Here is a 20,524-nt window from a genome sequence, read left to right as displayed (position 1 = left end):
AAGCATAAGCCGGTGTAACTAAAAGATGGTTACGTACGTACATGGATTGTTACCATCTTCTGCATTAGAAGTACGTAGAACAAGTCCCTCCCCACCCTTCGATAGCTCAGTTGGTAGAGCGGAGGACTGTAGGTTAGTCAGCTGGGATCTTTAGGTCGCTGGTTCAACTCCGGCTCGAAGGAGAACATTTTGGCGGAACAGTCCAGGTACTGCTCTAACGCCATGGCTACTTGTCCCTATACTAACATCTCCCGCTGCAAGGACATTTTTTCAAAGCTCTGCAACATGTTGCCTTTACTCACCAAAGCTCCTGCTGCCAGTCAGGCTGGAGCCTCATCAAAGGCTTACCTGCCTCGGTTACATAAGCAACAGAACATTGGTGTTGGGTAGGACGTACAGCTGAATCCATGGGGTTATTATAGAAACTAAAAGCCAGTGAATAACGCCTCCATGGCTGCATCCCATTGTTTTATATAATAAATAATTAATGTTGTCCCAGCTGATAATGAACAGCCCGGTCGCTGTCGAGAAAATTGACCCCCGGCTCCCCTGAGCCTGTGCCTTTTTGGGAGCACATATTTGTGCAAAAAGTTTTTCTATAACTTCAAAAAGTCCAAGTACAGGTCGAGACTTACTGACGATCTTCTTCAAGCCATAGTGAGGGTGTCAACTGCTTCCTCGCTCAAGCCAAATGTGGCTCAGCTATGTGAGAGGAAGCGCTGCCAGGTCTCTGGCAGCAGGAAGCAGGCAAGAGAAGCCATGTTTAGAAAAACCGTTCATGTTCACAAGAACCCATTATAGTTAAAGAACTGTTAGTAGTGATGTTTGAGAAGATTAGATTTTTTGAACAAAGCTTTTTCAGTGGAATACCTGATGCAGCCCAGCCACACCCAGACTCTGCGTCCTGCAGCCCTCAGGTAATTTGAGTTTGAGACCCCTGGAATCAACAGACGGTGGGCTAGCCACCTTCGCGTGAGCCTCCAGGAGTGTTGTTGTGGCCGAGTGGTTAAGGCGATGGACTAGAAATCCATTGGGGTCTCCCCGCGCAGGTTCGAATCCTGCCAACAATGTGAAGTTCCCCTGATGTTGTTTTACCTTGGATAAGGTTCTTGATTGACCATTGCATAATTAGTGTTGTGTTCCTAGCTTGTTTTTCAGTACCAATTGGGAAAGTGTTGGGAACATCTGCTGAGGCATTGTACTGTATATTAATGAATCTGCTGCTGCACATTGTAAAGGCTGAAAAGCCCTAAACAAATACCATGCTGACCAAAACAAACTACAGTGAGCAATTACATTGCAACATAGTGGATCCGCCTTCCAACCACATTAGCCTTTTAAACTAAATGTTATTAAAATCTTTGTCAGCTGGACTTGGCACCTAATCCAGGGATGGTGTAATTTGTTAGTGTTTTGGGGTTTTGTATATAGACAGGTTTTAAATTGTTATTGTATATAGTTTTTAGTTGTTGTGTTTGCACTCTCTCTTTAAAAAAATGTGGGGAAAAAAACACAACTCTTGTGGTGTAATAGCAACACATCCATCCTTTGGGTGGAAGACTCCAGGTGCAAATCCTGGCAAGAGTGTGTTAGGTGCACAATCAGTATTTCATTTGCTGGGTTTCATATACCAGTTTTCATTAAGAGATTTTTAATAGAATCTGTCACCCTACTATGTGTTTATATTGAGGTAATAATGGGTGGTTGAGGTGTTTATATTAAGATGTGATTCTAATGATTTGCCCTAATTCATGTTTAAAATGAATTTGAACCATATCTCAATGTATGCTGAAGTATTGACACTTTCTGTGTTACTGTTACTGTGTATTATGGATTTTATATTGAATTTTTCTCCTTTTCTTTCTGTTTCTCTTCCCCCCTTCCTCTCTTCTTTTTTCTTCCCTCCCCTTAAAATTCCCTTTTCAACCAGTGTCCCTAGCTAGTTTTTCAGTACCATTTAGGAAAGTGTTGGGAAGATCTGCATTGTAAAGTCTGAATATTCCTAAAAAAATGCCATGCTGACCAAAACAAACTACAGTGAGCAGTTACATTACACCATAGTGGATCCGCCTTCCAACCACGTTAGTCTGTTAAACTAAATGTCATTGACATCTTTTGTCAGCTGGACTTGGCACCTAATCTTCTTACCTCTAATCTTCTGGATTAGAGGTACGTAGAACAAGTCCCTCCCCACCCTTCGATAGCTCAGTTGGTAGAGCGGAAGACTGTAGGTTAGTCAGCTGGGATCCTTAGGTCGCTGGTTCAACTCCGGCTCGAAGGAGAACATTTTGGCGGAACAGTCCAGGTACTGCTCTAACGCCATGGCTACTTGTCCCTATACTAACATCTCCCGCTGCAAGGACATTTTTTCAAAGCTCTGCAACATGTTGCCTTTACTCACCAAAGCTCCTGCTCCAATTTACAGGACTGCTTTTGACCATGGATTAAAACAGGGTTCTCAAGCTTGCGGCCTGCGAGACAATATTTTGTGGCCCTCAGGACGATATGAAAGTTTAATCTTTAGTGCGGCCAGCGAGTTCTATACGAATGGCACTTTCCCGCGTTGTGTGCAGAAGGTTCCTTTTTTTGTGCAAGCTGGAGCTGAACGAACCTACCAATCACACTGGACTATATGGCTCCCGAGGGCGGGCCATCAGCCGGGGTTGATGCAAGCAGAGAAACATTGCACAACTATGGAGGCGCTCGTGTAACATCACATAGCCGTCATAGAATTCCTACTTGTTACTGTGTTTGAAATGAGAATGTTTGACTTCGAGCTGGACGAAGTCAATGTTACCGCCGTTAAGGACCAACACCGACGTTCCGTTGACGATGTCACTAATGGGTGTGGACCTTCAATGGGGCCATTCAGCCAGCTCCCGCCCGCCGTCCCGCTTCGGAGTCAGGCTGGAGCCTCATCAAAGGCTTACCTGCCTCGGTTACATAAGCAACAGAACATCGGTGTTGGGTAGGACGTACAGCTGAATCCATGGGGTTATTATAGAAACTAAAAGCCAGTGAATAATGCCTCCATGGCTGCATCCCATTGTTTTATATAATAAATAATTAATGTTGTCCCAGCTGATAATGAACAGCCCGGTCGCTGTCGAGAAAATTGACCCCCGGCTCCCCTGAGCCTGTGCCTTTTTGGGAGCACATATTTGTGCAAAAAGTTTTTCTATAACTTCAAAAAGTCCAAGTACAGGTCGAGACTTACTGACGATCTTCTTCAAGCCATAGTGAGGGTGTCAACTGCTTCCTCGCTCAAGCCAAATGTGGCTCAGCTATGTGAGAGGAAGCGCTGCCAGGTCTCTGGCAGCAGGAAGCAGGCAAGAGAAGCCATGTTTAGAAAAACCGTTCATGTTCACAAGAACCCATTATAGTTAAAGAACTGTTAGTAGTGATGTTTGAGAAGATTAGATTTTTTGAACAAAGCTTTTTCATTGGAATACCTGATGCAGCCCAGCCACACCCAGACTCTGCGTCCTGCAGCCCTCAGGTAATTTGAGTTTGAGACCCCTGGAATCAACAGACGGTGGCCTAGCCACCTTCGCGTGAGCCTCCAGGAGTGTTGTTGTGGCCGAGTGGTTAAGGCGATGGACTAGAAATCCATTGGGGTCTCCCCGCGCAGGTTCGAATCCTGCCAACAATGTGAAGCTCCCCTGATGTTGTTTTACCTTGGATAAGGTTCTTGATTGACCATTGCATAATTAGTGTTGTGTTCCTAGCTTGTTTTTCAGTACCAATTGGGAAAGTGTTGGGAACATCTGCTGAGGCATTGTACTGTATATTAATGAATCTGCTGCTGCACATTGTAAAGGCTGAATAGTCCTAAACAAATACCATGCTGACCAAAACAAACTACAGTGAGCAACTACATTGCAACATAGTGGATCCGCCTTCCAACCACATTAGCCTGTTAAACTAAATGTCATTAACATCTTTTGTCAGCTGGACTTGGCACCTAATCCAGGGATGGTGTAATTTGTTAGTGTTTTGGGGTTTTGTATATAGACAGGTTTTAAATTGTTATTGTATATAGTTTTTAGTTGTTGTGTTTGCACTCTCTCTTTAAAAAAATGTGGGGAAAAAAACACAACTCTTGTGGTGTAATAGCAACACATCCATCCTTTGGGTGGAAGACTCCAGGTGCAAATCCTGGCAAGAGTGTGTTAGGTGCACAATCAGTATTTCATTTGCTGGGTTTCATATACCAGTTTTCTTTAAGAGATTTTTAATAGAATCTGTCACCCTACTATGTGTTTATATTGAGGTAATAATGGGTGGTTGAGGTGTTTATATTAAGATGTGATTCTAATGATTTGCCCTAATTCATGTTTAAAATGAATTTGAACCATATCTCAATGTATGCTGAAGTATTGACACTTTCTGTGTTACTGTTACTGTGTATTATGGATTTTATATTGAATTTTTCTCCTTTTCTTTCTGTTTCTCTTCCCCCCTTCCTCTCTTCTTTTTTCTTCCCCCCCCCTTAAAATTCCCTTTTCAACCAGTGACCCTAGCTAGTTTTTCAGTACCATTTATGAAAGTGTTGGGAACATCTGCATTGTAAAGTCTGAATAGTCCTAAAAAAATGCCATGCTGACCAAAACAAACTACAGTGAGCAATTACATTACACCATAGTGGATCCGCATTCCAACCACGTTAGTCTGTTAAACTAAATGTCATTGACATCTTTTGTCAGCTGGACTTGGCACCTAATCCAGAGACAAGCATAAGCCGGTGTAACTAAAAGATGGTTACGTACGTACATGGATTGTTACCATCTTCTGCATTAGAAGTACGTAGAACAAGTCCCTCCCCACCCTTCGATAGCTCAGTTGGTATAGCGGAGGACTGTAGGTTAGTCAGCTGAGATCCTTAGGTCGCTGGTTCAACTCCGGCTCGAAGGAGAACATTTTGGCGGAACAGTCCAGGTACTGCTCTAACGCCATGGCTACTTGTCCCTATACTAACATCTCCCGCTGCAAGGACATTTTTTCAAAGCTCTGCAACATGTTGCCTTTACTCACCAAAGCTCCTGCTCCAATTTACAGGACTGCTTTTGACCATGGATTAAAACAGGGTTCTCAAGCTTGCGGCCTGCGAGACAATATTTTGTGGCCCTCAGGACGATATGAAAGTTTAATCTTTAGTGCGGCCAGCGAGTTCTATACGAATGGCACTTTCCCGCGTTGTGTGCAGAAGGTTCCTTTTTTTGTGCAAGCTGGAGCTGAACGAACCTACCAATCACACTGGACTATATGGCTCCCGAGGGCGGGCCATCAGCCGGGGTTGATGCAAGCAGAGAAACATTGCACAACTATGGAGGCGCTCGTGTAACATCACATAGCCGTCATAGAATTCCTACTTGTTACTGTGTTTGAAATGAGAATGTTTGACTTCGAGCTGGACGAAGTCAATGTTACCGCCGTTAAGGACCAACACCGACGTTCCGTTGACGATGTCACTAATGGGTGTGGACCTTCAATGGGGCCATTCAGCCAGCTCCCGCCCGCCGTCCCGCTTCGGAGTCAGGCTGGAGCCTCATCAAAGGCTTACCTGCCTCGGTTACATAAGCAACAGAACATCGGTGTTGGGTAGGACGTACAGCTGAATCCATGGGGTTATTATAGAAACTAAAAGCCAGTGAATAACGCCTCCATGGCTGCATCCCATTGTTTTATATAATAAATAATTAATGTTGTCCCAGCTGATAATGAACAGCCCGGTCGCAGTCGAGAAAATTGACCCCCGGCTCCCCTGAGCCTGTGCCTTTTTGGGAGCACATATTTGTGCAAGAAGTTTTTCTATAACTTCAAAAAGTCCAAGTACAGGTCGAGACTTACTGACGATCTTCTTCAAGCCATAGTGAGGGTGTCAACTGCTTCCTCGCTCAAGCCAAATGTGGCTCAGCTATGTGAGAGGAAGCGCTGCCAGGTCTCTGGCAGCAGGAAGCAGGCAAGAGAAGCCATGTTTAGAAAAACCGTTCATGTTCACAAGAACCCATTATAGTTAAAGAACTGTTAGTAGTGATGTTTGAGAAGATTAGATTTTTTGAACAAAGCTTTTTCAGTGGAATACCTGATGCAGCCCAGCCACACCCAGACTCTGCGTCCTGCAGCCCTCAGGTAATTTGAGTTTGAGACCCCTGGAATCAACAGACGGTGGCCTAGCCACCTTCGCGTGAGCCTCCAGGAGTGTTGTTGTGGCCGAGTGGTTAAGGCGATGGACTAGAAATCCATTGGGGTCTCCCCGCGCAGGTTCGAATCCTGCCAACAATGTGAAGTTCCCCTGATGTTGTTTTACCTTGGATAAGGTTCTTGATTGACCATTGCATAATTAGTGTTGTGTTCCTAGCTTGTTTTTCAGTACCAATTGGGAAAGTGTTGGGAACATCTGCTGAGGCATTGTACTGTATATTAATGAATCTGCTGCTGCACATTGTAAAGGCTGAATAGCCCTAAACAAATACCATGCTGCCAAAACAAACTACAGTGAGCAACTACATTGCAACATAGTGGATCCGCCTTCCAACCACATTAGCCTGTTAAACTAAATGTCATTAACATCTTTTGTCAGCTGGACTTGGCACCTAATCCAGGGATGGTGTAATTTGTTAGTGTTTTGGGGTTTTGTATATAGACAGGTTTTAAATTGTTATTGTATATAGTTTTTAGTTGTTGTGTTTGCACTCTCTCTTTAAAAAAATGTGGGGAAAAAAACACAACTCTTGTGGTGTAATAGCAACACATCCATCCTTTGGGTGGAAGACTCCAGGTGCAAATCCTGGCAAGAGTGTGTTAGGTGCACAATCAGTATTTCATTTGCTGGGTTTCATATACCAGTTTTCATTAAGAGATTTTTAATAGAATCTGTCACCCTACTATGTGTTTATATTGAGGTAATAATGGGTGGTTGAGGTGTTTATATTAAGATGTGATTCTAATGATTTGCCCTAATTCATGTTTAAAATGAATTTGAACCATATCTCAATGTATGCTGAAGTATTGACATTTTCTGTGTTACTGTTACTGTGTATTATGGATTTTATATTGAATTTTTCTCCTTTTCTTTCTGTTTCTCTTCCCCCCTTCCTCTCTTCTTTTTTCTTCCCCCCCCCTTAAAATTCCCTTTTCAACCAGTGTCCCTAGCTAGTTTTTCAGTACCATTTATGAAAGTGTTGGGAACATCTGCATTGTAAAGTCTGAATAGTCCTAAAAAAATGCCATGCTGACCAAAACAAACTACAGTGAGCAATTACATTACACCATAGTGGATCCGCATTCCAACCACGTTAGTCTGTTAAACTAAATGTCATTGACATCTTTTGTCAGCTGGACTTGGCACCTAATCCAGAGACAAGCATAAGCCGGTGTAACTAAAAGATGGTTACGTACGTACATGGATTTTTACCATCTTCTGCATTAGAAGTACGTAGAACAAGTCCCTCCCCACCCTTCGATAGCTCAGTTGGTAGAGCGGAGGACTGTAGGTTAGTCAGCTGGGATCCTTAGGTCGCTGGTTCAACTCTGGCTCGAAGGAGAACATTTTGGCGGAACAGTCCAGGTACTGCTCTAACGCCATGGCTACTTGTCCCTATACTAACATCTCCCGCTGCAAGGACATTTTTTCAAAGCTCTGCAACATGTTGCCTTTACTCACCAAAGCTCCTGCTCCAATTTACAGTACTGCTTTTGACCATGGATTAAAACAGGGTTCTCAAGCTTGCGGCCTGCGAGACAATATTTTGTGGCCCTCAGGACGATATGAAAGTTTAATCTTTAGTGCGGCCAGCGAGTTCTATACGAATGGCACTTTCCCGCGTTGTGTGCAGAAGGTTCCTTTTTTTGTGCAAGCTGGAGCTGAACGAACCTACCAATCACACTGGACTATATGGCTCCCGAGGGCGGGCCATCAGCCGGGGTTGATGCAAGCAGAGAAACATTGCACAACTATGGAGGCGCTCGTGTAACATCACATAGCCGTCATAGAATTCCTACTTGTTACTGTGTTTGAAATGAGAATGTTTGACTTCGAGCTGGACGAAGTCAATGTTACCGCCGTTAAGGACCAACACCGACGTTCCGTTGACGATGTCACTAATGGGTGTGGACCTTCAATGGGGCCATTCAGCCAGCTCCCGCCCGCCGTCCCGCTTCGGAGTCAGGCTGGAGCCTCATCAAAGGCTTACCTGCCTCGGTTACTTAAGCAACAGAACATCGGTGTTGGGTAGGACGTACAGCTGAATCCATGGGGTTATTATAGAAACTAAAAGCCAGTGAATAACGCCTCCATGGCTGCATCCCATTGTTTTATATAATAAATAATTAATGTTGTCCCAGCTGATAATGAACAGCCCGGTCGCTGTCGAGAAAATTGACCCCCGGCTCCCCTGAGCCTGTGCCTTTTTGGGAGCACATATTTGTGCAAAAAGTTTTTCTATAACTTCAAAAAGTCCAAGTACAGGTCGAGACTTACTGACGATCTTCTTCAAGCCATAGTGAGGGTGTCAACTGCTTCCTCGCTCAAGCCAAATGTGGCTCAGCTATGTGAGAGGAAGCGCTGCCAGGTCTCTGGCAGCAGGAAGCAGGCAAGAGAAGCCATGTTTAGAAAAACCGTTCATGTTCAAAAGAACCCATTATAGTTAAAGAACTGTTAGTAGTGATGTTTGAGAAGATTAGATTTTTTGAACAAAGCTTTTTCAGTGGAATACCTGATGCAGCCCAGCCACACCCAGACTCTGCGTCCTGCAGCCCTCAGGTAATTTGAGTTTGAGACCCCTGGAATCAACAGACGGTGGGCTAGCCACCTTCGCGTGAGCCTCCAGGAGTGTTGTTGTGGCCGAGTGGTTAAGGCGATGGACTAGAAATCCATTGGGGTCTCCCCGCGCAGGTTCGAATCCTGCCAACAACGTGAAGTTCCCCTGATGTTGTTTTACCTTGGACAAGGTTCTTGATTGACCATTGCATAATTAGTGTTGTGTTCCTAGCTTGTTTTTCAGTACCAATTGGGAAAGTGTTGGGAACATCTGCTGAGGCATTGTACTGTATATTAATGAATATGCTGCTGCACATTGTAAAGGCTGAATAGTCCTAAACAAATACCATGCTGACCAAAACGAACTACAGTGAGCAATTACATTGCAACATAGTGGATCCGCCTTCCAACCACATTAGCCTTTTAAACTAAATGTCATTAAAATCTTTTGTCAGCTGGACTTGGCACCTAATCCAGGGATGGTGTAATTTGTTAGTGTTTTGGGGTTTTGTATATAGACAGGTTTTAAATTGTTATTGTATATAGTTTTTAGTTGTTGTGTTTGCACTCTCTCTTTAAAAAAATGTGGGGAAAAAAACACAACTCTTGTGGTGTAATAGCAACACATCCATCCTTTGGGTGGAAGACTCCAGGTGCAAATCCTGGCAAGAGTGTGTTAGGTGCACAATCAGTATTTCATTTGCTGGGTTTCATATACCAGTTTTCATTAAGAGATTTTTAATAGAATCTGTCACCCTACTATGTGTTTATATTGAGGTAATAATGGGTGGTTGAGGTGTTTATATTAAGATGTGATTCTAATGATTTGCCCTAATTCATGTTTAAAATGAATTTGAACCATATCTCAATGTATGCTGAAGTATTGACACTTTCTGTGTTACTGTTACTGTGTATTATGGATTTTATATTGAATTTTTCTCCTTTTCTTTCTGTTTCTCTTCCCCCCTTCCTCTCTTTATTTTTCTTCCCCCCCCTTAAAATTCCCTTTTCAACCAGTGTCCCTAGCTAGTTTTTCAGTACCATTTAGGAAAGTGTTGGGAAGATCTGCATTGTAAAGTCTGAATATTCCTAAAAAAATGCCATGCTGACCAAAACAAACTACAGTGAGCAGTTACATTACACCATAGTGGATCCGCCTTCCAACCACGTTAGTCTGTTAAACTAAATGTCATTGACATCTTTTGTCAGCTGGACTTGGCACCTAATCTTCTTACCTCTAATCTTCTGGATTAGAGGTACGTAGAACAAGTCCCTCCCCACCCTTCGATAGCTCAGTTGGTAGAGCGGAGGACTGTAGGTTAGTCAGCTGGGATCCTTAGGTCGCTGGTTCAACTCCGGCTCGAAGGAGAACATTTTGGCGGAACAGTCCAGGTACTGCTCTAACGCCATGGCTACTTGTCCCTATACTAACATCTCCCGCTGCAAGGACATTTTTTCAAAGCTCTGCAACATGTTGCCTTTACTCACCAAAGCTCCTGCTCCAATTTACAGGACTGCTTTTGACCATGGATTAAAACAGGGTTCTCAAGCTTGCGGCCTGCGAGACAATATTTTGTGGCCCTCAGGACGATATGAAAGTTTAATCTTTAGTGCGGCCAGCGAGTTCTATACGAATGGCACTTTCCCGCGTTGTGTGCAGAAGGTTCCTTTTTTTGTGCAAGCTGGAGCTGAACGAACCTACCAATCACACTGGACTATATGGCTCCCGAGGGCGGGCCATCAGCCGGGGTTGATGCAAGCAGAGAAACATTGCACAACTATGGAGGCGCTCGTGTAACATCACATAGCCGTCATAGAATTCCTACTTGTTACTGTGTTTGAAATGAGAATGTTTGACTTCGAGCTGGACGAAGTCAATGTTACCGCCGTTAAGGACCAACACCGACGTTCCGTTGACGATGTCACTAATGGGTGTGGACCTTCAATGGGGCCATTCAGCCAGCTCCCGCCCGCCGTCCCGCTTCGGAGTCAGGCTGGAGCCTCATCAAAGGCTTACCTGCCTCGGTTACATAAGCAACAGAACATCGGTGTTGGGTAGGACGTACAGCTGAATCCATGGGGTTATTATAGAAACTAAAAGCCAGTGAATAACGCCTCCATGGCTGCATCCCATTGTTTTATATAATAAATAATTAATGTTGTCCCAGCTGATAATGAACAGCCCGGTCGCTGTCGAGAAAATTGACCCCCGGCTCCCCTGAGCCTGTGCCTTTTTGGGAGCACATATTTGTGCAAAAAGTTTTTCTATAACTTCAAAAAGTCCAAGTACAGGTCGAGACTTACTGACGATCTTCTTCAAGCCATAGTGAGGGTGTCAACTGCTTCCTCGCTCAAGCCAAATGTGGCTCAGCTATGTGAGAGGAAGCGCTGCCAGGTCTCTGGCAGCAGGAAGCAGGCAAGAGAAGCCATGTTTAGAAAAACCGTTCATGTTCAAAAGAACCCATTATAGTTAAAGAACTGTTAGTAGTGATGTTTGAGAAGATTAGATTTTTTGAACAAAGCTTTTTCAGTGGAATACCTGATGCAGCCCAGCCACACCCAGACTCTGCGTCCTGCAGCCCTCAGGTAATTTGAGTTTGAGACCCCTGGAATCAACAGACGGTGGCCTAGCCACCTTCGCGTGAGCCTCCAGGAGTGTTATTGTGGCCGAGTAGTTAAGGCGATGGACTAGAAATCCATTGGGGTCTCTCCGCGCAGGTTCGAATCCTGCCAACAATGTGAAGTTCCCCTGATGTTGTTTTACCTTGGATAAGGTTCTTGATTGACCATTGCATAATTAGTGTTGTGTTCCTAGCTTGTTTTTCAGTACCAATTGGGAAAGTGTTGGGAACATCTGCTGAGGCATTGTACTGTATATTAATGAATCTGCTGCTGCACATTGTAAAGGCTGAATAGTCCTAAACAAATACCATGCTGACCAAAACAAACTACAGTGAGCAACTACATTGCAACATAGTGGATCCGCCTTCCAACCACATTAGCCTGTTAAACTAAATGTCATTAACATCTTTTGTCAGCTGGACTTGGCACCTAATCCAGGGATGGTGTAATTTGTTAGTGTTTTGGGGTTTTGTATATAGACAGGTTTTAAATTGTTATTGTATATAGTTTTTAGTTGTTGTGTTTGCACTCTCTCTTTAAAAAAATGTGGGGAAAAAAACACAACTCTTGTGGTGTAATAGCAACACATCCATCCTTTGGGTGGAAGACTCCAGGTGCAAATCCTGGCAAGAGTGTGTTAGGTGCACAATCAGTATTTCATTTGCTGGGTTTCATATAACAGTTTTCTTTAAGAGATTTTTAATAGAATCTGTCACCCTACTATGTGTTTATATTGAGGTAATAATGGGTGGTTGAGGTGTTTATATTAAGATGTGATTCTAATGATTTGCCCTAATTCATGTTTAAAATGAATTTGAACCATATCTCAATGTATGCTGAAGTATTGACATTTTCTGTGTTACTGTTACTGTGTATTATGGATTTTATATTGAATTTTTCTCCTTTTCTTTCTGTTTCTCTTCCCCCCTTCCTCTCTTCTTTTTTCTTGCCCCCCCCTTAAAATTCCCTTTTCAACCAGTGACCCTAGCTAGTTTTTCAGTACCATTTATGAAAGTGTTGGGAACATCTGCATTGTAAAGTCTGAATAGTCCTAAAAAAATGCCATGCTGACCAAAACAAACTACAGTGAGCAATTACATTACACCATAGTGGATCCGCTTTCCAACCACGTTAGTCTGTTAAACTAAATGTCATTGACATCTTTTGTCAGCTGGACTTGGCACCTAATCCAGAGACAAGCATAAGCCGGTGTAACTAAAAGATGGTTACGTACGTACATGGATTGTTACCATCTTCTGCATTAGAAGTACGTAGAACAAGTCCCTCCCCACCCTTCGATAGCTCAGTTGGTAGAGCGGAGGACTGTAGGTTAGTCAGCTGGGATCCTTAGGTCGCTGGTTCAACTCTGGCTCGAAGGAGAACATTTTGGCGGAACAGTCCAGGTACTGCTCTAACGCCATGGCTACTTGTCCCTATACTAACATCTCCCGCTGCAAGGACATTTTTTCAAAGCTCTGCAACATGTTGCCTTTACTCACCAAAGCTCCTGCTCCAATTTACAGTACTGCTTTTGACCATGGATTAAAACAGGGTTCTCAAGCTTGCGGCCTGCGAGACAATATTTTGTGGCCCTCAGGACGATATGAAAGTTTAATCTTTAGTGCGGCCAGCGAGTTCTATACGAATGGCACTTTCCCGCGTTGTGTGCAGAAGGTTCCTTTTTTTGTGCAAGCTGGAGCTGAACGAACCTACCAATCACACTGGACTATATGGCTCCCGAGGGCGGGCCATCAGCCGGGGTTGATGCAAGCAGAGAAACATTGCACAACTATGGAGGCGCTCGTGTAACATCACATAGCCGTCATAGAATTCCTACTTGTTACTGTGTTTGAAATGAGAATGTTTGACTTCGAGCTGGACGAAGTCAATGTTACCGCCGTTAAGGACCAACACCGACGTTCCGTTGACGATGTCACTAATGGGTGTGGACCTTCAATGGGGCCATTCAGCCAGCTCCCGCCCGCCGTCCCGCTTCGGAGTCAGGCTGGAGCCTCATCAAAGGCTTACCTGCCTCGGTTACTTAAGCAACAGAACATCGGTGTTGGGTAGGACGTACAGCTGAATCCATGGGGTTATTATAGAAACTAAAAGCCAGTGAATAACGCCTCCATGGCTGCATCCCATTGTTTTATATAATAAATAATTAATGTTGTCCCAGCTGATAATGAACAGCCCGGTCGCTGTCGAGAAAATTGACCCCCGGCTCCCCTGAGCCTGTGCCTTTTTGGGAGCACATATTTGTGCAAAAAGTTTTTCTATAACTTCAAAAAGTCCAAGTACAGGTCGAGACTTACTGACGATCTTCTTCAAGCCATAGTGAGGGTGTCAACTGCTTCCTCGCTCAAGCCAAATGTGGCTCAGCTATGTGAGAGGAAGCGCTGCCAGGTCTCTGGCAGCAGGAAGCAGGCAAGAGAAGCCATGTTTAGAAAAACCGTTCATGTTCAAAAGAACCCATTATAGTTAAAGAACTGTTAGTAGTGATGTTTGAGAAGATTAGATTTTTTGAACAAAGCTTTTTCAGTGGAATACCTGATGCAGCCCAGCCACACCCAGACTCTGCGTCCTGCAGCCCTCAGGTAATTTGAGTTTGAGACCCCTGGAATCAACAGACGGTGGGCTAGCCACCTTCGCGTGAGCCTCCAGGAGTGTTGTTGTGGCCGAGTGGTTAAGGCGATGGACTAGAAATCCATTGGGGTCTCCCCGCGCAGGTTCGAATCCTGCCAACAACGTGAAGTTCCCCTGATGTTGTTTTACCTTGGACAAGGTTCTTGATTGACCATTGCATAATTAGTGTTGTGTTCCTAGCTTGTTTTTCTGTACCAATTGGGAAAGTGTTGGGAACATCTGCTGAGGCATTGTACTGTATATTAATGAATATGCTGCTGCACATTGTAAAGGCTGAATAGTCCTAAACAAATACCATGCTGACCAAAACAAACTACAGTGAGCAATTACATTGCAACATAGTGGATCCGCCTTCCAACCACATTAGCCTTTTAAACTAAATGTCATTAAAATCTTTTGTCAGCTGGACTTGGCACCTAATCCAGGGATGGTGTAATTTGTTAGTGTTTTGGGGTTTTGTATATAGACAGGTTTTAAATTGTTATTGTATATAGTTTTTAGTTGTTGTGTTTGCACTCTCTCTTTAAAAAAATGTGGGGAAAAAAACACAACTCTTGTGGTGTAATAGCAACACATCCATCCTTTGGGTGGAAGACTCCAGGTGCAAATCCTGGCAAGAGTGTGTTAGGTGCACAATCAGTATTTCATTTGCTGGGTTTCATATACCAGTTTTCATTAAGAGATTTTTAATAGAATCTGTCACCCTACTATGTGTTTATATTGAGGTAATAATGGGTGGTTGAGGTGTTTATATTAAGATGTGATTCTAATGATTTGCCCTAATTCATGTTTAAAATGAATTTGAACCATATCTCAATGTATGCTGAAGTATTGACATTTTCTGTGTTACTGTTACTGTGTATTATGGATTTTATATTGAATTTTTCTCCTTTTCTTTCTGTTTCTCTTCCCCCCTTCCTCTCTTCTTTTTTCTTCCCCCCCCCTTAAAATTCCCTTTTCAACCAGTGTCCCTAGCTAGTTTTTCAGTACCATTTATGAAAGTGTTGGGAACATCTGCATTGTAAAGTCTGAATAGTCCTAAAAAAATGCCATGCTGACCAAAACAAACTACAGTGAGCAATTACATTACACCATAGTGGATCCGCATTCCAACCACGTTAGTCTGTTAAACTAAATGTCATTGACATCTTTTGTCAGCTGGACTTGGCACCTAATCCAGAGACAAGCATAAGCCGGTGTAACTAAAAGATGGTTACGTACGTACATGGATTTTTACCATCTTCTGCATTAGAAGTACGTAGAACAAGTCCCTCCCCACCCTTCGATAGCTCAGTTGGTAGAGCGGAGGACTGTAGGTTAGTCAGCTGGGATCCTTAGGTCGCTGGTTCAACTCTGGCTCGAAGGAGAACATTTTGGCGGAACAGTCCAGGTACTGCTCTAACGCCATGGCTACTTGTCCCTATACTAACATCTCCCGCTGCAAGGACATTTTTTCAAAGCTCTGCAACATGTTGCCTTTACTCACCAAAGCTCCTGCTCCAATTTACAGTACTGCTTTTGACCATGGATTAAAACAGGGTTCTCAAGCTTGCGGCCTGCGAGACAATATTTTGTGGCCCTCAGGACGATATGAAAGTTTAATCTTTAGTGCGGCCAGCGAGTTCTATACGAATGGCACTTTCCCGCGTTGTGTGCAGAAGGTTCCTTTTTTTGTGCAAGCTGGAGCTGAACGAACCTACCAATCACACTGGACTATATGGCTCCCGAGGGCGGGCCATCAGCCGGGGTTGATGCAAGCAGAGAAACATTGCACAACTATGGAGGCGCTCGTGTAACATCACATAGCCGTCATAGAATTCCTACTTGTTACTGTGTTTGAAATGAGAATGTTTGACTTCGAGCTGGACGAAGTCAATGTTACCGCCGTTAAGGACCAACACCGACGTTCCGTTGACGATGTCACTAATGGGTGTGGACCTTCAATGGGGCCATTCAGCCAGCTCCCGCCCGCCGTCCCGCTTCGGAGTCAGGCTGGAGCCTCATCAAAGGCTTACCTGCCTCGGTTACATAAGCAACAGAACATCGGTGTTGGGTAGGACGTACAGCTGAATCCATGGGGTTATTATAGAAACTAAAAGCCAGTGAATAACGCCTCCATGGCTGCATCCCATTGTTTTATATAATAAATAATTAATGTTGTCCCAGCTGATAATGAACAGCCCGGTCGCTGTCGAGAAAATTGACCCCCGGCTCCCCTGAGCCTGTGCCTTTTTGGGAGCACATATTTGTGCAAAAAGTTTTTCTATAACTTCAAAAAGTCCAAGTACAGGTCGAGACTTACTGACGATCTTCTTCAAGCCATAGTGAGGGTGTCAACTGCTTCCTCGCTCAAGCCAAATGTGGCTCAGCTATGTGAGAGGAAGCGCTGCCAGGTCTCTGGCAGCAGGAAGCAGGCAAGAGAAGCCATGTTTAGAAAAACCGTTCATGTTCAAAAGAACCCATTATAGTTAAAGAACTGTTAGTAGTGATGTTTGAGAAGATTAGATTTTTTGAACAAAGCTTTTTCAGTGGAATACCTGATGCAGCCCAGCCACACCCAGACTCTGCGTCCTGCAGCCCTCAGGTAATTTGAGTTTGAGACCCCTGGAATCAACAGACGGTGCCCTAGCCACCTTCGCGTGAGCCTCCAGGAGTGTTGTTGTGGCCGAGTGGTTAAGGTGATGGACTAGAAATCCATTGGGGTCTCCCCGCGCAGGTTCGAATCCTGCCAACAACGTGAAGTTCCCCTGATGTTGTTTTACCTTGGATAAGGTTCTTGATTGACCATTGCATAATTAGTGTTGTGTTCCTAGCTTGTTTTTCAGTACCAATTGGGAAAGTGTTGGGAACATCTGCTGAGGCATTGTACTGTATATTAATGAATATGCTGCTGCACATTGTAAAGGCTGAATAGTCCTAAACAAATACCATGCTGACCAAAACAAACTACAGTGAGCAATTACATTGCAACATAGTGGATCCGCCTTCCAACCACATTAGCCTTTTAAACTAAATGTCATTAAAATCTTTTGTCAGCTGGACTTGGCACCTAATCCAGGGATGGTGTAATTTGTTAGTGTTTTGGGGTTTTGTATATAGACAGGTTTTAAATTGTTATTGTATATAGTTTTTAGTTGTTGTGTTTGCACTCTCTCTTTAAAAAAATGTGGGGAAAAAAACACAACTCTTGTGGTGTAATAGCAACACATCCATCCTTTGGGTGGAAGACTCCAGGTGCAAATCCTGGCAAGAGTGTGTTAGGTGCACAATCAGTATTTCATTTGCTGGGTTTCATATACCAGTTTTCATTAAGAGATTTTTAATAGAATCTGTCACCCTACTATGTGTTTATATTGAGGTAATAATGGGTGGTTGAGGTGTTTATATTAAGATGTGATTCTAATGATTTGCCCTAATTCATGTTTAAAATGAATTTGAACCATATCTCAATGTATGCTGAAGTATTGACACTTTATGTGTTACTGTTACTGTGTATTATGGATTTTATATTGAATTTTTCTCCTTTTCTTTCTGTTTCTCTTCCCCCCTTCCTCTCTTCTTTTTTCTTCCCCCCCCTTAAAATTCCCTTTTCAACCAGTGTCCCTAGCTAGTTTTTCAGTACCATTTAGGAAAGTGTTGGGAAGATCTGCATTGTAAAGTCTGAATATTCCTAAAAAAATGCCATGCTGACCAAAACAAACTACAGTGAGCAGTTACATTACACCATAGTGGATCCGCCCTCCAACCACGTTAGTCTGTTAAACTAAATGTCATTGACATCTTTTGTCAGCTGGACTTGGCACCTAATCTTCTTACCTCTAATCTTCTGGATTAGAGGTACGTAGAACAAGTCCCTCCCCACCCTTCGATAGCTCAGTTGGTAGAGCGGAGGACTGTAGGTTAGTCAGCTGGGATCCTTAGGTCGCTGGTTCAACTCCGGCTCGAAGGAGAACATTTTGGCGGAACAGTCCAGGTACTGCTCTAACGCCATGGCTACTTGTCCCTATACTAACATCTCCCGCTGCAAGGACATTTATTCAAAGCTCTGCAACATGTTGCCTTTACTCACCAAAGCTCCTGCTCCAATTTACAGGACTGCTTTTGACCATGGATTAAAACAGGGTTCTCAAGCTTGCGGCCTGCGAGACAATATTTTGTGGCCCTCAGGACGATATGAAAGTTTAATCTTTAGTGCGGCCAGCGAGTTCTATACGAATGGCACTTTCCCGCGTTGTGTGCAGAAGGTTCCTTTTTTTGTGCAAGCTGGAGCTGAACGAACCTACCAATCACACTGGACTATATGGCTCCCGAGGGCGGGCCATCAGCCGGGGTTGATGCAAGCAGAGAAACATTGCACAACTATGGAGGCGCTCGTGTAACATCACATAGCCGTCATAGAATTCCTACTTGTTACTGTGTTTGAAATGAGAATGTTTGACTTCGAGCTGGACGAAGTCAATGTTACCGCCGTTAAGGACCAACACCGACGTTCCGTTGACGATGTCACTAATGGGTGTGGACCTTCAATGGGGCCATTCAGCCAGCTCCCGCCCGCCGTCCCGCTTCGGAGTCAGGCTGGAGCCTCATCAAAGGCTTACCTGCCTCGGTTACATAAGCAACAGAACATCGGTGTTGGGTAGGACGTACAGCTGAATCCATGGGGTTATTATAGAAACTAAAAGCCAGTGAATAACGCCTCCATGGCTGCATCCCATTGTTTTATATAATAAATAATTAATGTTGTCCCAGCTGATAATGAACAGCCCGGTCGCAGTCGAGAAAATTGACCCCCGGCTCCCGGCTTAATTGACCATTGCATAATTAGTGTTGTGTTCCTAGCTTGTTTTTCAGTACCAATTGGGAAAGTGTTGGGAACATCTGCTGAGGCATTGTACTGTATATTAATGAATCTGCTGCTGCACATTGTAAAGGCTGAATAGTCCTAAACAAATACCATGCTGACCAAAACAAACTACAGTGAGCAACTACATTGCAACATAGTGGATCCGCCTTCCAACCACATTAGCCTGTTAAACTAAATGTCATTAACATCTTTTGTCAGCTGGACTTGGCACCTAATCCAGGGATGGTGTAATTTGTTAGTGTTTTGGGGTTTTGTATATAGACAGGTTTTAAATTGTTATTGTATATAGTTTTTAGTTGTTGTGTTTGCACTCTCTCTTTAAAAAAATGTGGGGAAAAAAACACAACTCTTGTGGTGTAATAGCAACACATCCATCCTTTGGGTGGAAGACTCCAGGTGCAAATCCTGGCAAGAGTGTGTTAGGTGCACAATCAGTATTTCATTTGCTGGGTTTCATATACCAGTTTTCATTAAGAGATTTTTAATAGAATCTGTCACCCTACTATGTGTTTATATTGAGGTAATAATGGGTGGTTGAGGTGTTTATATTAAGATGTGATTCTAATGATTTGCCCTAATTCATGTTTAAAATGAATTTGAACCATATCTCAATGTATGCTGAAGTATTGACATTTTCTGTGTTACTGTTACTGTGTATTATGGATTTTATATTGAATTTTTCTCCTTTTCTTTCTGTTTCTCTTCCTCTCTTCTTTTTTCTTCCCCCCCCCTTAAAATTCCCTTTTCAACCAGTGTCCCTAGCTAGTTTTTCAGTACCATTTATGAAAGTGTTGGGAACATCTGCATTGTAAAGTCTGAATAGTCCTAAAAAAATGCCATGCTGACCAAAACAAACTACAGTGAGCAATTACATTACACCATAGTGGATCCGCATTCCAACCACGTTAGTCTGTTAAACTAAATGTCATTGACATCTTTTGTCAGCTGGACTTGGCACCTAATCCAGAGACAAGCATAAGCCGGTGTAACTAAAAGATGGTTACGTACGTACATGGATTGTTACCATCTTCTGCATTAGAAGTACGTAGAACAAGTCCCTCCCCACCCTTCGATAGCTCAGTTGGTAGAGCGGAGGACTGTAGGTTAGTCAGCTGGGATCCTTAGGTCGCTGGTTCAACTCTGGCTCGAAGGAGAACATTTTGGCGGAACAGTCCAGGTACTGCTCTAACGCCATGGCTACTTGTCCCTATACTAACATCTCCCGCTGCAAGGACATTTTTTCAAAGCTCTGCAACATGTTGCCTTTACTCACCAAAGCTCCTGCTCCAATTTACAGGACTGCTTTTGACCATGGATTAAAACAGGGTTCTCAAGCTTGCGGCCTGCGAGACAATATTTTGTGGCCCTCAGGACGATATGAAAGTTTAATCTTTAGTGCGGCCAGCGAGTTCTATACGAATGGCACTTTCCCGCGTTGTGTGCAGAAGGTTCCTTTTTTTGTGCAAGCTGGAGCTGAACGAACCTACCAATCACACTGGACTATATGGCTCCCGAGGGCGGGCCATCAGCCGGGGTTGATGCAAGCAGAGAAACATTGCACAACTATGGAGGCGCTCGTGTAACATCACATAGCCGTCATAGAATTCCTACTTGTTACTGTGTTTGAAATG

General features: G+C 43.6%; 16 non-coding genes across 16 annotated transcripts; all 16 read left to right on the top strand.

Moving 5' to 3' along the window:
* Positions 1-95: 95 nt before the first annotated feature.
* Positions 96-182, top strand: trnay-gua (transfer RNA tyrosine (anticodon GUA)). The gene is given in 2 exon segments: positions 96-132; positions 147-182. It is a non-coding gene; the product is annotated as a tRNA-Tyr (tRNA).
* Positions 183-988: 806 nt separating this feature from the next.
* trnas-aga (transfer RNA serine (anticodon AGA)) lies at positions 989-1,070 on the top strand. Its single transcript has one exon. It is a non-coding gene; the product is annotated as a tRNA-Ser (tRNA).
* Positions 1,071-2,194: 1,124 nt separating this feature from the next.
* On the top strand, positions 2,195-2,281 carry trnay-gua (transfer RNA tyrosine (anticodon GUA)). The gene is given in 2 exon segments: positions 2,195-2,231; positions 2,246-2,281. It is a non-coding gene; the product is annotated as a tRNA-Tyr (tRNA).
* A 1,289-nt stretch (positions 2,282-3,570) lies between these two features.
* trnas-aga (transfer RNA serine (anticodon AGA)) lies at positions 3,571-3,652 on the top strand. The gene has a single exon. It is a non-coding gene; the product is annotated as a tRNA-Ser (tRNA).
* A 1,175-nt stretch (positions 3,653-4,827) lies between these two features.
* trnay-gua (transfer RNA tyrosine (anticodon GUA)) lies at positions 4,828-4,914 on the top strand. The gene is given in 2 exon segments: positions 4,828-4,864; positions 4,879-4,914. It is a non-coding gene; the product is annotated as a tRNA-Tyr (tRNA).
* A 1,289-nt stretch (positions 4,915-6,203) lies between these two features.
* Positions 6,204-6,285, top strand: trnas-aga (transfer RNA serine (anticodon AGA)). Its single transcript has one exon. It is a non-coding gene; the product is annotated as a tRNA-Ser (tRNA).
* Positions 6,286-7,459: 1,174 nt separating this feature from the next.
* Positions 7,460-7,546, top strand: trnay-gua (transfer RNA tyrosine (anticodon GUA)). Its single transcript is given in 2 exon segments — positions 7,460-7,496; positions 7,511-7,546. It is a non-coding gene; the product is annotated as a tRNA-Tyr (tRNA).
* Positions 7,547-8,835: 1,289 nt separating this feature from the next.
* trnas-aga (transfer RNA serine (anticodon AGA)) lies at positions 8,836-8,917 on the top strand. Its single transcript has one exon. It is a non-coding gene; the product is annotated as a tRNA-Ser (tRNA).
* A 1,125-nt stretch (positions 8,918-10,042) lies between these two features.
* Positions 10,043-10,129, top strand: trnay-gua (transfer RNA tyrosine (anticodon GUA)). Its single transcript is given in 2 exon segments — positions 10,043-10,079; positions 10,094-10,129. It is a non-coding gene; the product is annotated as a tRNA-Tyr (tRNA).
* Positions 10,130-11,418: 1,289 nt separating this feature from the next.
* On the top strand, positions 11,419-11,500 carry trnas-aga (transfer RNA serine (anticodon AGA)). The gene has a single exon. It is a non-coding gene; the product is annotated as a tRNA-Ser (tRNA).
* Positions 11,501-12,675: 1,175 nt separating this feature from the next.
* On the top strand, positions 12,676-12,762 carry trnay-gua (transfer RNA tyrosine (anticodon GUA)). The gene is given in 2 exon segments: positions 12,676-12,712; positions 12,727-12,762. It is a non-coding gene; the product is annotated as a tRNA-Tyr (tRNA).
* A 1,289-nt stretch (positions 12,763-14,051) lies between these two features.
* trnas-aga (transfer RNA serine (anticodon AGA)) lies at positions 14,052-14,133 on the top strand. Its single transcript has one exon. It is a non-coding gene; the product is annotated as a tRNA-Ser (tRNA).
* A 1,175-nt stretch (positions 14,134-15,308) lies between these two features.
* On the top strand, positions 15,309-15,395 carry trnay-gua (transfer RNA tyrosine (anticodon GUA)). Its single transcript is given in 2 exon segments — positions 15,309-15,345; positions 15,360-15,395. It is a non-coding gene; the product is annotated as a tRNA-Tyr (tRNA).
* A 1,289-nt stretch (positions 15,396-16,684) lies between these two features.
* On the top strand, positions 16,685-16,766 carry trnas-aga (transfer RNA serine (anticodon AGA)). Its single transcript has one exon. It is a non-coding gene; the product is annotated as a tRNA-Ser (tRNA).
* A 1,125-nt stretch (positions 16,767-17,891) lies between these two features.
* On the top strand, positions 17,892-17,978 carry trnay-gua (transfer RNA tyrosine (anticodon GUA)). The gene is given in 2 exon segments: positions 17,892-17,928; positions 17,943-17,978. It is a non-coding gene; the product is annotated as a tRNA-Tyr (tRNA).
* Positions 17,979-19,959: 1,981 nt separating this feature from the next.
* Positions 19,960-20,046, top strand: trnay-gua (transfer RNA tyrosine (anticodon GUA)). Its single transcript is given in 2 exon segments — positions 19,960-19,996; positions 20,011-20,046. It is a non-coding gene; the product is annotated as a tRNA-Tyr (tRNA).
* Positions 20,047-20,524: the final 478 nt, after the last annotated feature.

The sequence above is a fragment of the Channa argus genome, unplaced genomic scaffold (assembly GCF_033026475.1).
Source record: "Channa argus isolate prfri unplaced genomic scaffold, Channa argus male v1.0 Contig053, whole genome shotgun sequence".
In the NCBI taxonomy this organism is placed as follows: Eukaryota; Metazoa; Chordata; class Actinopteri; order Anabantiformes; family Channidae; genus Channa; species Channa argus.
Note: the sequence above shows the minus strand (reverse complement) of the source record. Positions and strands in the feature narration are given on the sequence as shown.